General features: G+C 32.4%; 1 non-coding gene across 1 annotated transcript; it reads right to left on the reverse strand.

The window, feature by feature from the left end:
- Positions 1–12315: 12315 nt before the first annotated feature.
- On the reverse strand, positions 12316–12387 carry Smp_tRNA_00952_Pseudo_TTG.1.1. The gene has a single exon. It is a non-coding gene (tRNA).
- Between the last annotated feature and the right edge of the window lie 610 nt (positions 12388–12997).

Here is a 12997-nt window from a genome sequence, read left to right on the forward strand (position 1 = left end):
AAATGGCGTATGAATCAATCGTTGGTCACCGGCTACCATGGGACTGCATCTCCTCACGATGCTCCACTACCTTGTGCATCAGACCTTTAGGTCAAAGGTTCCGGCTGTGGTCCCCTAAGAAAATAACGTACTTCAGTTTGGGCACCTGGGCAGTATCACAGTCCTCACACAAATCAAATGAGATTTGTGTGGCGCATATATATCTGGTGCCCCTTTGTATCAATATTTATGTGTTTAAATAAAATAAATAAATCAGACGTTAGTTCATCGTTCATTGATCGTATATTTTAATCAAACAACAATAAGTTCATCTTGAAATGGTATTATTAAGTAGTGAATTAATATTTCAATTATTTTCGGTCAAGGTTTTTCGATGTTCTTTTGTTTATTTCACTTTATACGGTTAAATTTGAAATATGATATCGAACATGTACTTAGTAAATTAAAGAAAACAAGCAATTCAGGCTTTTCTAATTGATTAATTAGTGAAGAAGTCAATTAAAAGTGATTTGAGGACAAAATACATCTCAAATTACAAGTGACTATTGCTTATTTAATAAATAGTTAATGTGAATTACATCAGAAAAATATCTTTGATTAACATAAAATTTCGTTGTTTTTGGGTCTAGTCAGTTAATAAATTTGTACTCTTTAAAATTATGAATAATAAGTATTTCAATTATAAATACTTTATCTAAGAATTTTATGTTCTCAGATAATTAACTAAATAATTAGAGAAGCTGTAATGTTTAACCTTTGGTAGGTTTACTTCTATCCTGAAGGTGCGTTTTGCGCTGGGAAAGTGTAAGGAGCAATGTATAATAGAATCTGTAAAAGAAAAGGCAAAGAGAACAGATCAGCTGATAACTCAGTGAGCACATAGAATGTAGTTACATTAATTTATGAAAGCAATTAACAAAAGTCAGTAATAACAAAAGTGTAAGATTAAAACAATCTGATAACAAAGTAGAAGTTAATCGGATAAGGTTTCGAATACTTTAAAAAACATCAAATTAAGAGTGGTACTTGTCATTCAACATAAAAAAATAATGAACAATTATCAGAAGGGGTTTTGTGGAGATTTTAGTAATTTTATTTATAGTTGAAATCATGAATAGAACTTCGAAAGACTGAAAAGGGAAGGGGATTGCGGCGACGCAGGGATTACTATGAGCAACTAATGGCAAATAAAGCAAATCTGCAGCTATCAAACCTTTCAGCAGTGGAGCCCAGCGTAGGCGTGTGATTTCAAGGGGTTTTTTCACTTTGAAAAATAAAGGTTTGTTGATTGCTTTCTTGTTTTTAAAGGTTCTATACCTAAAATAAAAAAAACAACCAATAGATTTTTATAAAATTAGCATAAAATCCTTATTATTTTTATGATTTAAAGTTTATTTATTGTCTGTGCATTATATTTTGTTTCTAACTAATAAAATATCTTCAGACAACTGTCTGATTCCAAAAGGTTGTTAGACGAATCATCTTGTTCAACTTATGACATGATTCAGGTGAAGTGTTTGGTTTTAAATTGTAAAGTATAAATTACTTAAAATAATAAACAACTTTTCAAAATCTTTCATTCATGACAAATTGTGAGATAGTAACTCACTGAAGGCAATGGTGGACGATGGATCAATTTCGTGGATTGGTTGAAGTTAGACATCAAGGTTGAGAGTTCGCGCGCGAGGCTGATAGGTCCTGGGTTCGAATCTCGCGGGGGCGGGATCGTGGATATGCACTGTTGAGGAGTCCTATACTAGAACGAAATCGGTTTTAAATAGGATTAAACTATTATAAACAATTATTCGTTTTACCAATATTATATTAGATAAACTTCACATAATCCATTGTACACTTTGAACAAAGTTAATGCTAAAGGTTGAAAATATGTCAGATAATTTTTTTCCATATTATGAACTCACCAGATGTAATGTAATCGGTAAACTTAGTTTAGGCTAGTTGTTTTTGATTTGAAGGTATTAAATCATTGTTAAGTTACATATATAAACCATATAGGTCTTATGAGGTTTTCAAATTATATCCTAATGGATAATTCGGAATTTTATTGAGATTTAAATAGTTGTAGGATCACTTGCACCGAGAGTAGCGATCTTATTCTATTGAATAGAATAATAAGAAAATGAAAGCTTTTAATTTCTATAAAAGATCATTTCAGTGTCAGCTTAGCTTTGTCATGCTACATCTCAAGAGTGAAAAATACAGAGATTTTATCCTATGTTAAGTTAGACTAGTTATCACGGATGGTTCCTTGCTATATGATTAGAAACAGTGTATACAGTCACTCTACATTAGTTTTTAAGTAACATACATCGCTGGGAATTTTAACATTTTAGGAAACGGTAAACGTATCAGTGTGTTTGAAGAATAGATAGAATGACAGAATGATTTATCAACCATAGTTATTCAATCACTGATTTTTTGGATAATATATAATATGTCTCTTAACGTACAAAAACTACTCATTTTTTGCGAAAGAATTTATAGAATAAAATATGAAGGATCGGTAAAAGTTCAAAAGATATCTCAGTTCATCATATACTTAAATACCCTAAATAGAAGTATTTGATACATGTTTTTGCTAGCTTTAAGGAGAAAAGCGGTCTTCACATTACATGTCTAGTTTAAATTTGGTAATCATATGTGATACAACAGATTATAATCTTTTTAGCTGCAAAACAAGAGTTTTAACTTTGGCTGTAAATCATTGGTTATAGTGTAAGCACTGGCTCCAAATCACTGGTCATGGTTTGCTCTTAAAAATATAATACTTGTTGTCACTGATGAGTTATTGATTTTCACAAAAGGATAAACTGAAATAATATTATTACTGCAAACAAATTTTAGTATATCCTTTAAAAGTGTCTATGTATAAGTGAGGAAAAGCATCATTTATGTATTAAGCCGACTTAAACAAATCTAAAAGAATAACAACAAAGTAACATTTCTATCAGTCAACTAAACCAATTTAAGATCTTATCAATTTAATATTTTGGAAAATATTTGTGTACTTCAGACCAATATGTTACTCTATTCACTTTTGAGGTGGTTTCGAATCAATAGTGTTACACTGAAGTATGCAATTTTGGATTAATCAATGGATAACTGTACAATATTTTAATGAATACTGGTTATTACTATAATGATCCACTTTAATACACAATGGATGGAATACCTCTACAGTCAATGTAATTCATGACCTGAAAACCATAGATGACTGTCAAGCAGAAGTTGCTAAAAAATTTCATGGGTAATACTTTCTAGAAATTGGATGAAAATACTTTTATACCTTCACACTAAACATATATCGAAGAACATTTAGAATACGGGATTTAAATATCATCCTCATATTTGTAATGAGAGTTGACTTAATAAATTGAAAATAAAATGCCAAAAGATATCTACGATATTTTCTATAAGGAAGGACTGGAAATTTCTATCCTTATCCGTCAGTTTTACTGTTGGTTATAAAAAAGACCTTATATTAGTTTTCATATACTTGATAGTAGTTTTACGACTACTGTCCTATCCATTCCTTCCTTTTAAAACTCATCATGTTGTAGTGCCGTGCTTCGTTAATAGTTCACCTCGATAACCGTTATAATACAAGTCTTAACGGTGCATAATATCAGAAGGCAAAGAGAAGCGGCAGCTATAGTTTTATTCACAAATGACACAGGCCAGAAAATTATAAGCATATGAGTAAACATCAGCGAGCGAAACAAAAATGATACGCGTTGGCGGGTAAGCCAACTCGACAGAGAGAAGCGAAAATAATGCGCATCGGAGATGGCGGGTAAGCCAACTCTTACCAAGCGTTAATTAATATTTATTTATTTACAAGAATAAATGACGGATATGTGATAAACGGGATAAGAAGTGTACACACACCTACGCTCATATAAAAATGGTCAGGGTTAATAAATGAATAATTACCAAGGTGAAAACATGACTCATGATGGATAGGTGAATTGTCTTGTCCAGAAGTTAGAGTAAGGCATATGGGCTTAACTTAACAACCGATACTACAATGTAAAACAACACTCTCAAATCACACTAAAAAACTGGATTCGATTCAAAAAGACGATCAACAGAATTAATTGTAAGAAACTCTTAGAGAGTTCAAATAACAACATTAAATTAGATTCACTTAGAGTTTCCATTGTCTACCTGAGCTGTAGAGTAGTACCCTTACTAACTAAATCATACCTTTAAGATTGAATCATTACAGAACGAGAAATTCCTAAGAATAATGAAGATTTCATACACATAGTTTACTTTATTATCCTAAAGAGAGAAAAAATGAAGATTGGTGCAGAATAATAGGAATTAATTTTATTTCGTTAGATTCACATCAGCTGCTTACAACCCATAATATTTGAAATCAAAGTTATTAGAGATATTGACATACTTATAAGTACGAGGGTGGTTGGAGATGAATATGTGTATCATGACGTAGCGACGATTCTAATGTGGTTAATATGATCGTCAAAAGTTGTTTGTTTCAGATAAATAAATAGTCTGAGAGGGAAAGTCTCAGAATATTGGACTAGTGATTAGGACTCAGAGTTAACAAATATGAGGTGACTGTGTAATGAAGTAAGTGGAAATAGATTAATGGTAATAGGGAAAAATATGAGTTGAGATCGAACAGTTATGAATTAAACAAAAATGACAATGATGTAATCAAAACTTCAGGAACAGTAGAAATAATGAAAGATGCAATGAAAAGGATGAGTTGTTACAGGGAAAAGGAAGGTTTATTGCTGTTTCTTTTTAAACATATAGTCTGGTTTTAGACGTTTGATTGCTATAGCTTCGGCTAATTTCAGACGTTTGGAGTTTGATTTTTTGTTAATTGTTTTGAAAGACTTCAGTGTATCAACTTGATGTCCTGTGTCAAGGAAATGTTTCGATATGGCACTACCGAATGCGTCTAGTTCACTTGAACGTTTTAGAATATGTCCTTTGAATCAGACGTATGCTCTCCTTTCTGTACTACCAATGTAACTGCTTTTGCAGATAGATGTGAATTTGTATACCGCACAGTTGGTGGTAACATGAAAAGGAATACCTATCAATCTTCAACTGTGTTAAAGAACATATTATTTTGGACAAGGCAATCAGTTTAGTTGCAGAATGAGTTCTTGTCAATGTAGTTTATAGTCTCATGTTGATTGACCCTGTCACATCATCACCTTTGGATTTAAGTTGAATAAAAAATAGCTCTTTTGTCTACTGTAGTTTTGTTTGGATTTTTATCTCCACGTTTTGCATGCATCAAGAAATTTTAATGGGCATCCATTCTTCTGTAAATACCTTTTCACATTCATTAGTTTCTGTTTTAGGGTATCGGCAGTACATATTCTTCCTGTTTTATAAACAGTGTTTTAAGAAGTACCTTCTTGTAACTGAGTGGATAAGAGATGTGGGAATTGGGATAAGTATCGTTCCATGAATCTTTCCTACAAAATGATCATTGAACTGTGCCATAACTCCTTTGTTTTATTGTGATGCCGAGAAACTGGAACTTGTTTTCATTTTCATCTTCCATAGTAAACTGGATATTTTTATGGGCTTCGTTTAAAAAGTTCAGCAGATTTGTTGCATGTTGTTGATTATTACGTGCGATCAAGGTGTCATCAACATACCTTAAATAATACAACATCTCACAAATCACTCCTTCGATCTTGGTTTTTTCGAAATTGGCCATGAAAATATCGGCGGGACTAAACTTTATGGACGAGCCAATCAGAAGCTTTCGCGGGTTTTCAAGGTTATGGCGCTAAGCTCGGTACCTGATGCTTACGTAGGATCGGTTAACAGCGGATTTTAGAGAAGTGATAATTCAGCGTCTACAAGAGAAGTGATTATTAAGAAGTTCCTATACTTGTGACTGTGGTACTCAGATGACTTTTTTCGCTCGATCACGATTAAGGTTAAGACCCTAACCCTAACCTAACCCTAACCCCTAACCCTAACCCCTAGCCCTAAATCCCAACCCTAACCCTAAACCCCAATCCTAAACCCTAATCCTAAACCTTAACCCTAACCCTAAACCATACCAACAACATTGAAGCTATGTGGTCGAGGCTAAAAGAATTTTCGAGACCTTATGGTGGCTCCAGAGACCGACTACTATGGAGCCATATGGATGAGTTCCTGTACCATATGCACTATGATTTTAGAACTTCTGAACCTATATCTGACCTTCAGAAGTTTTTGAGCCATGTAAAAGAACAGTATCCGCTTTAATTTTTTAGTTTTGTATAATTTATTTTTACTGTATACTATCTGTCTTCTGATTGGCTAATATTTCCCAAGGTCAGTTAAGATTCGTTCAAAGGTCGTCCATAAGGTTTAGTCTCGCCAAAATATCTGTTAGGACCGGACTTAACTGACTTCCCATTGCTACACCATCAGTTTGTTGGTATATGTCATTTTTGAACTCGAACTAGACATCTTTTATACACGTGATTAACAGTCGTTTGAATTCTGATGCTGATAGAGTGTAATGAACAAAGACTTGGTGAGGATAACCAGTTTTTTATCTAACACAAAATTACAGAGTTCTTTGGTAAAATGTGGAAACCATACATTCATTTGCAAATCTTTCACCAATTATTCTTTTCATCCTTCATGATTCTCCCACTTCTCAGTTCCTTTCTGTTTTCTTCAGTTCAATCTTCTCAATATATTTTTTTGACAAACCTTCTACATACTCCTTGTTTCTGTCGATATAAGTAGCATACACCACAGACATAGGATATCAGAATGCTGGGAAATGACTTAATTTTCTATCTTTACAACTTAAAAAATGATCTTTTTTAGAAAAATAAATCTTAATGAATAGAATAATTTAGAATAATTATTAGCTGATATTTTAGTAACAAAATGGATACTATCAAGTGGTACTCTTCAAATTAGAACTACTTAAGATTTACTAGAAAAAATATTCATATATAATCACTATTTGTTTTAATCTAATGAGTAATATCATTAAAAGAGTTGTATCATATTTTATAGTAGAGACAAGGTGGAAGGGGGGTGGGCGACAATTCAACAAACTGATTAGTTTCCAACACATAGTCATATGGTTCGTTTTATTAAAATAAAAAACATCACTGAAGAAATTATACTAAATTCATTTTTTCATTAAGTAATAGTAATGCAAATTTCTTTCTTTCTCTATCCTTATGAAATTGTTACATTTTATGGCAATATGTAATTGCATTTTTCTGAAAATTTTTTGTGGAAATAATTCAGTATTTATTATTCTTGAAGATGGAAGTATATAATGTAGAATGAGAAGAAGAATTGGTGAATTACTCGACAGTTGTTTGAGTTTTATGCTGACATTTTAAAATAGACCACTTTGTTCAATAATCTCTCGACTTCTTTCATGACATGTGAGTAAATTTTCTTTGGTTAAGATTTTGAATCTTCATATAACTGATGATTTATCGCTTACTGTGCTTCCAGTTGGATATACGGCACATGATAATAAATGACGTAATTTCTTAAAAAAATCCTTTATAATAAGTTATTGTGTTAGTTGTTTGGAGGTAATGGACTGAAATCCCCGAACTTAAGTTTCATGCTAATTGGCATTCACTGATAAGGTGTTTTTGTGGTGCTGAGGGAACCGATACTGCTCTTGACATTCAGACCCTTGTTACTTAGCATCTCATTTAAATACATCAGCTCACAGTTATCCAAATCACATTTTGTGTACTAACTTGCATTGGATTCAGAAGCCTGATTTCCGTAAGATTGCAGGAACGCTGTTCCAACGATTACATTTTGATAAACCGTGATATGACTAGTTTTTCTGGTGTTCCCATTGGTAGATTTTGAACAGGTGAAAATTTTGTTTTGGGAGTCAGTAGTTAAGGGCTCTCATAAAAGTTCGTCAAATCTTCGGTTAGTTAGTACAAGTGTAATAATGAGAAACAGTAATAAATATTTGTATCTCCGTTCGTTTCCAATTTAATGGTTGAATTTGATGGGAAAATATTTAATATTTAGGGTTAAGATTATTTTCATTGCGACTCCATAAGGATACTAACCATTTTAATCTAGAAAATAATGACCACGAGACTAACAGTTCAAAGAAGGATTTAACTTTCAGAATACTTCTTATTTTTTTGAAATAGATGTTAGTTCATTCATTGTTATGTACTTAAATGAAAATACACTAAAAGATGTGTAGTTTAATAAACTTTTCTTATGGAAAACTTTGGAAATTTTTAAAATTCAGCAACATATCCGAAGAATCAAATGATTCACTTAAATAACTGTATATTTTGCACTGAAATTACATTTACTACATACAAGTTCGATAGATGACTAGATCTTCTTTTCCATGCTTTCCTTTACTTTTTGCAAAAAACATTTATCATTGAATTAAGGAAGGCTAACAAACTCATTATAAAACTTGAATATCAAACACCTGCTTCCAAAAGTATTCGTAAAAATGTGTAATTCTGGCAGACTTTGAAGTATTAAAAAACGATTCTTTACTTTTAATGTTCATTTAACTAGTTCAGTAAAACGTTAAATTATTTTAAAGTTTATAAGGACCGATAGTTCCTGGGTTCGAATCTCGCTGGGCAAAATCGTAGATGCGCACTGCTGAGGAGTCCCGTACTAGGATGAAACTGCCATCCAGTGCTTCCAGGTTTTCCATGGTGGTCTAGCTTCAATTGACTCATGAATTCAACCATTAAAGGATATTTTTGTTGATAACTGTGGAAATGTTCTATGTTTATGAGAAATAAATTATTTTTTCGTATGTATGATTTTGTGCGTTAATCGTTGACAAAAAAGAAATAAAATGAAACTAACTCATAGATAGATAAATTTATTGATAAATGGTACTTACAGAGTGATTATGAATTAAGTAACTAAGTAAGCCAAACATAAAAAGCTCAGTTTACGTCAATAAACTATTATTCTGTATGAATGACTTATAACATTACTCTTATCTGATTATATTTAGATATATACTTGTTTGTACGTATATACAAATAAGGTTTGTGAATATACCTGTATTCAACCTAATGTATGGAAGTGTTATTCAGACACCTCTGGTTAGCTTGAATGCAATAAGAAGTAAGTAGTAACTACTTCAAATAAAATATGAACACTTGAAATAAATTTCTAATAACATTTTTAAAAATTTTTTCATACACTTTATATAAATATATTCCGTTTTTTTAGTACTCAAAAGAACTACTACATTAAAGAAAGATGGTGAGAGTAAGAGTAAGCGAGTAAGATAGTGTGAAGAAAAGTGTGTCTTATTAAATTCCTAGCTAGATACATATTTAACTAAATTGATAAAGCAATTACAATTTTGATAGAGTACAGAATAAAATAAGTGGCAATTGGTTTAGAATTAGTAAAGTAAGATTTATTTAATAGAATTATATCGATCTGAATAGATTGTTCAAGTGAGTCAATTAATTTTAGCTAAGCAATATAGTCAGACTTTTAACTAGAATAACTGCTCACAGAAAAGAATAATATCCTCCTTATTACTTAGATAGCAGTTTTATCAAACCTTTTACAGGTAAATTAAGAATATGTTTGACGGAAAAGTTAGTTTAGCTATTTTGGAAACATTTAGTGTTTTTCTACTGGTGTCTTTTGTTTGCTATTTTGTTTTAATTCCAACCATTATTTAAGTAACACACGTAGATCACGTGAAGATTTCGCAGGGAACGTTTCCGTCGATCATGTTGCTTGTCATTCGCTAGAGATGATGAAAATGTAGCCTAAAACCAAAGATCACTTATTTTGATTAGATATAACATAAATAGCTATTACCATATCGATTACAAGTGATTTCCTTATATGCTATTGGTTAGAAAATTTAGGAATGCTATTTATCACATTCTTGTTGTTACAGATGGTATTTTAAATAGCGTTTACTTTAAGCATGGTGCACATACTTTAACCCATAAAATACTATGACTGGAAGTATAATCGCTTTCGATCTCTTATCATTGTGTTACTACGATGGGACAAACTTATTCCACTTAAAATGATAGTTATTTAAATTCTTTTATCAACTTTCAAGAAATTTTCCTGCTAAACCATGTAAAAGATTTGATTGACAATCATCTTTTAATTTCAGTAGTAAACAGAAAGATTTATAGAAGTGTTAGTCCCGATAAAGATAATAAATGGTAACTTTGGGATCTATTTATGAATCAATACTGTGCATATATTTTTTTATCGTATAATTGCTAAATAACTAACTAAATAACTAAACTAGCGCTTAGTGAGACACCAACGCTGGTGAAACCAGACGAATATGCTACAGGGTCCCCAGATATACGCATGTGAAACAAGCTTTCCGAAGTGACAGAGAACGAATTCGTAATACTTCACTAAAGTTTTGAATACGGGTCTCGGATCGACGGCAGACATCGATGTTGAGACTTTCTAAAGACATAACTAACCCTATCCGTTGTCCGATCTGCATTAGTGTGTGAAAGTTTAAGAAGGCCAATTTGAATAATATACGTGGTTTCAGAAAGACTGTTTCAGTATTCGTATTCGGTGGTAGCATTCAACTTTCGACCAGTCAGTGACTCGAGACCGATTAGATAAAACAGGGTTTCCACCATTGGTGAGCTGCTGTATAAGTTAGAAAATGAAAGAATACAAAGGATGAGAGTAAAAAGTAGTAGTTAAGTGACGTATTATAATAAAAACGAATGTTATCAAATGAATGTGTTTGAGATTTATCTAAAGGTAAATTGGAGCTAGAATAATTTTTTCGGTTGTAATCAGAATTTGATTTGTATGTGGGCTGGGATACTGCTCGTGCGCCCAAACTGAAGCAGGTGGTTTTCTAAGGGGGCCACACCCGGAGCCTTTGACCTAAAGGTCTAATCCAAAAGACAGTGAAACAACGTAAGGAGGTGCAGTCTCATGGTAACCGGTGACCAACGATTAGTTCATACGTCATTTGTTCCCTAAGGATCCTGGAACCTGTGTGCACTATTGAATTTGGATCAGGGTTTTCCAAATCGCCTAGGTGGATTCTCCGTACCCACTAACCCGGTCAAAGTGCCGGACATTCGCTTTTCGTCCTCTGAATTTTTTAAATAACACCCACGCCGCGAGAAGGCAGTGTTTAGGACTTTCCTGTCAGTGGCTATATATGAGTGGTCATGGTTAATAAATTAAAGTTAATTTATATCACTAATTGATATTAACTTTAGAACTATTGCAAAATTATAGTATTGAACAACTTTTTCAACGTAGTTTTAAATCTTTCAATAGTAGATATTCTTTGTCTTACATATGATGTATTCTAGAATCTACAAATTTGGCAACAACTTCCATGTAATTTAACTGAAATTCACTTGTAATATATAGATGTTCTTTTATTCAGTATCACTGGTGAGCATCGTTAAGTTGGAGTTCAGGTATTTATTTACTACGGTCATATGAAGAATAATTTAAGCTGATTTATGATAAGAAATTATATTCAAAACGTAAAACAATATTTTCATTGATCATATAATATTGACCTTAACTAGTAGATTCAATTTTTGAACGAAAAGTCATTCAATGTTGAATAATAAGCAAAACTTCAAGACTATGTTAACCTTAAGTTTTTTGAATTGATACGTTCAATTAAACATGTATTTATTAGACAAACGAATTGTTTGATCTCTGCAAATTTTTCTTTTTGATTAAAAATCATTTGCTAAATAAATCAAAACCAAAACTCATTGAATTAATAAAAAATATTCTAATTTAATGGTTGAGATCATGAGTTAATTGAAGCTAGACCACCATGGAAAACCTGAAAGCACTGGATGGCAGTTTCATTCTAGTATGGAACTCCTCAATAGTGCGCATCCATGATCCCGCTCACGCGAGATCCGAACCCAGGACTTATCGGTTTTTGAAAATTATTAGTTTACCTAAAAAACGGTTTTACTTCAAAATAGTAGTATTTGAATAACTGTTTCATAGTTATGACAATTATAATACATATTACAGTAACAATGGATAATAAGTTGATATATTTTGAAATAATTGAAAAGCATTATGATTTAGTAGTTAAACGCCGAAATTATTGTCGATTCTTTTCAATACTAGTTTCTTCATACATCTAAATTTTACATAGTTTTAAAAAAAATAAAATTTGACCTTTCCAACTATTTAATATATTATAAACAAGGATGGATAATGGCTAGCAATGGAATCCAGGACGCGCGTTTCGTTCTATTTGAGACTCGTCAGCTGGATGTACCTGTATCTCAGAGTTGATGTTCACCATGGGACTCGAACCCAGTACCTTTTGCTTCAAACGCCATCTCGTTATCCACTGAGCTACTGAATCCTGATAGTCGCTTGCTTGTGCAATCGAGTGAAGTCTAAATTCAATTGGTATTGTTTGTTTGAATCTTCCCACTGATTTTTAGGATCGCAATTGATCAGTCTCTTATTGGCATATGTGCATACTGTGTGTATTGCCTCAATATAACCTTAATTTACAAGCATTGTAAACAAAGATGGATAGTGGCTAGCAGTGGAATCCAGGACGCGCGTTTCATCCTATTTGGGACTCGTCAGCTGGATGTAGAAGATTAAAACAAACAATACCAAGTGTATTTAATATATTGGTTTAATTTAAAATACAACAGATTTATATAGAGAAAATAAAATTGAATTTTATAATTCTAACAATAAATAGTCTTAAATTCACTTAGTATTGTTTGTTTGAATCTTCCTATCGATGTGTTTAGGACTGCAACTGGTCAGTCTCTAATTGGCATATGTGCATACTGTGTGTATTGCCTCGATATACCTTAATTCACAAGCATGGTAAGCAGAGATGGATAGTGGCTAGCAATGGAATCCAGGACGCGCGTCTCATCCTATTTGGGACTCGTCAGCTGGATGTACCTGCATCTCAGAGTTGGTGTTCACTCTGGGACTCGAACCCAGT

This window comes from Schistosoma mansoni, chromosome W (genome assembly GCF_000237925.1).
Source record: "Schistosoma mansoni strain Puerto Rico chromosome W, complete genome".
NCBI classification, from domain to species: domain Eukaryota; kingdom Metazoa; phylum Platyhelminthes; class Trematoda; order Strigeidida; family Schistosomatidae; genus Schistosoma; species Schistosoma mansoni.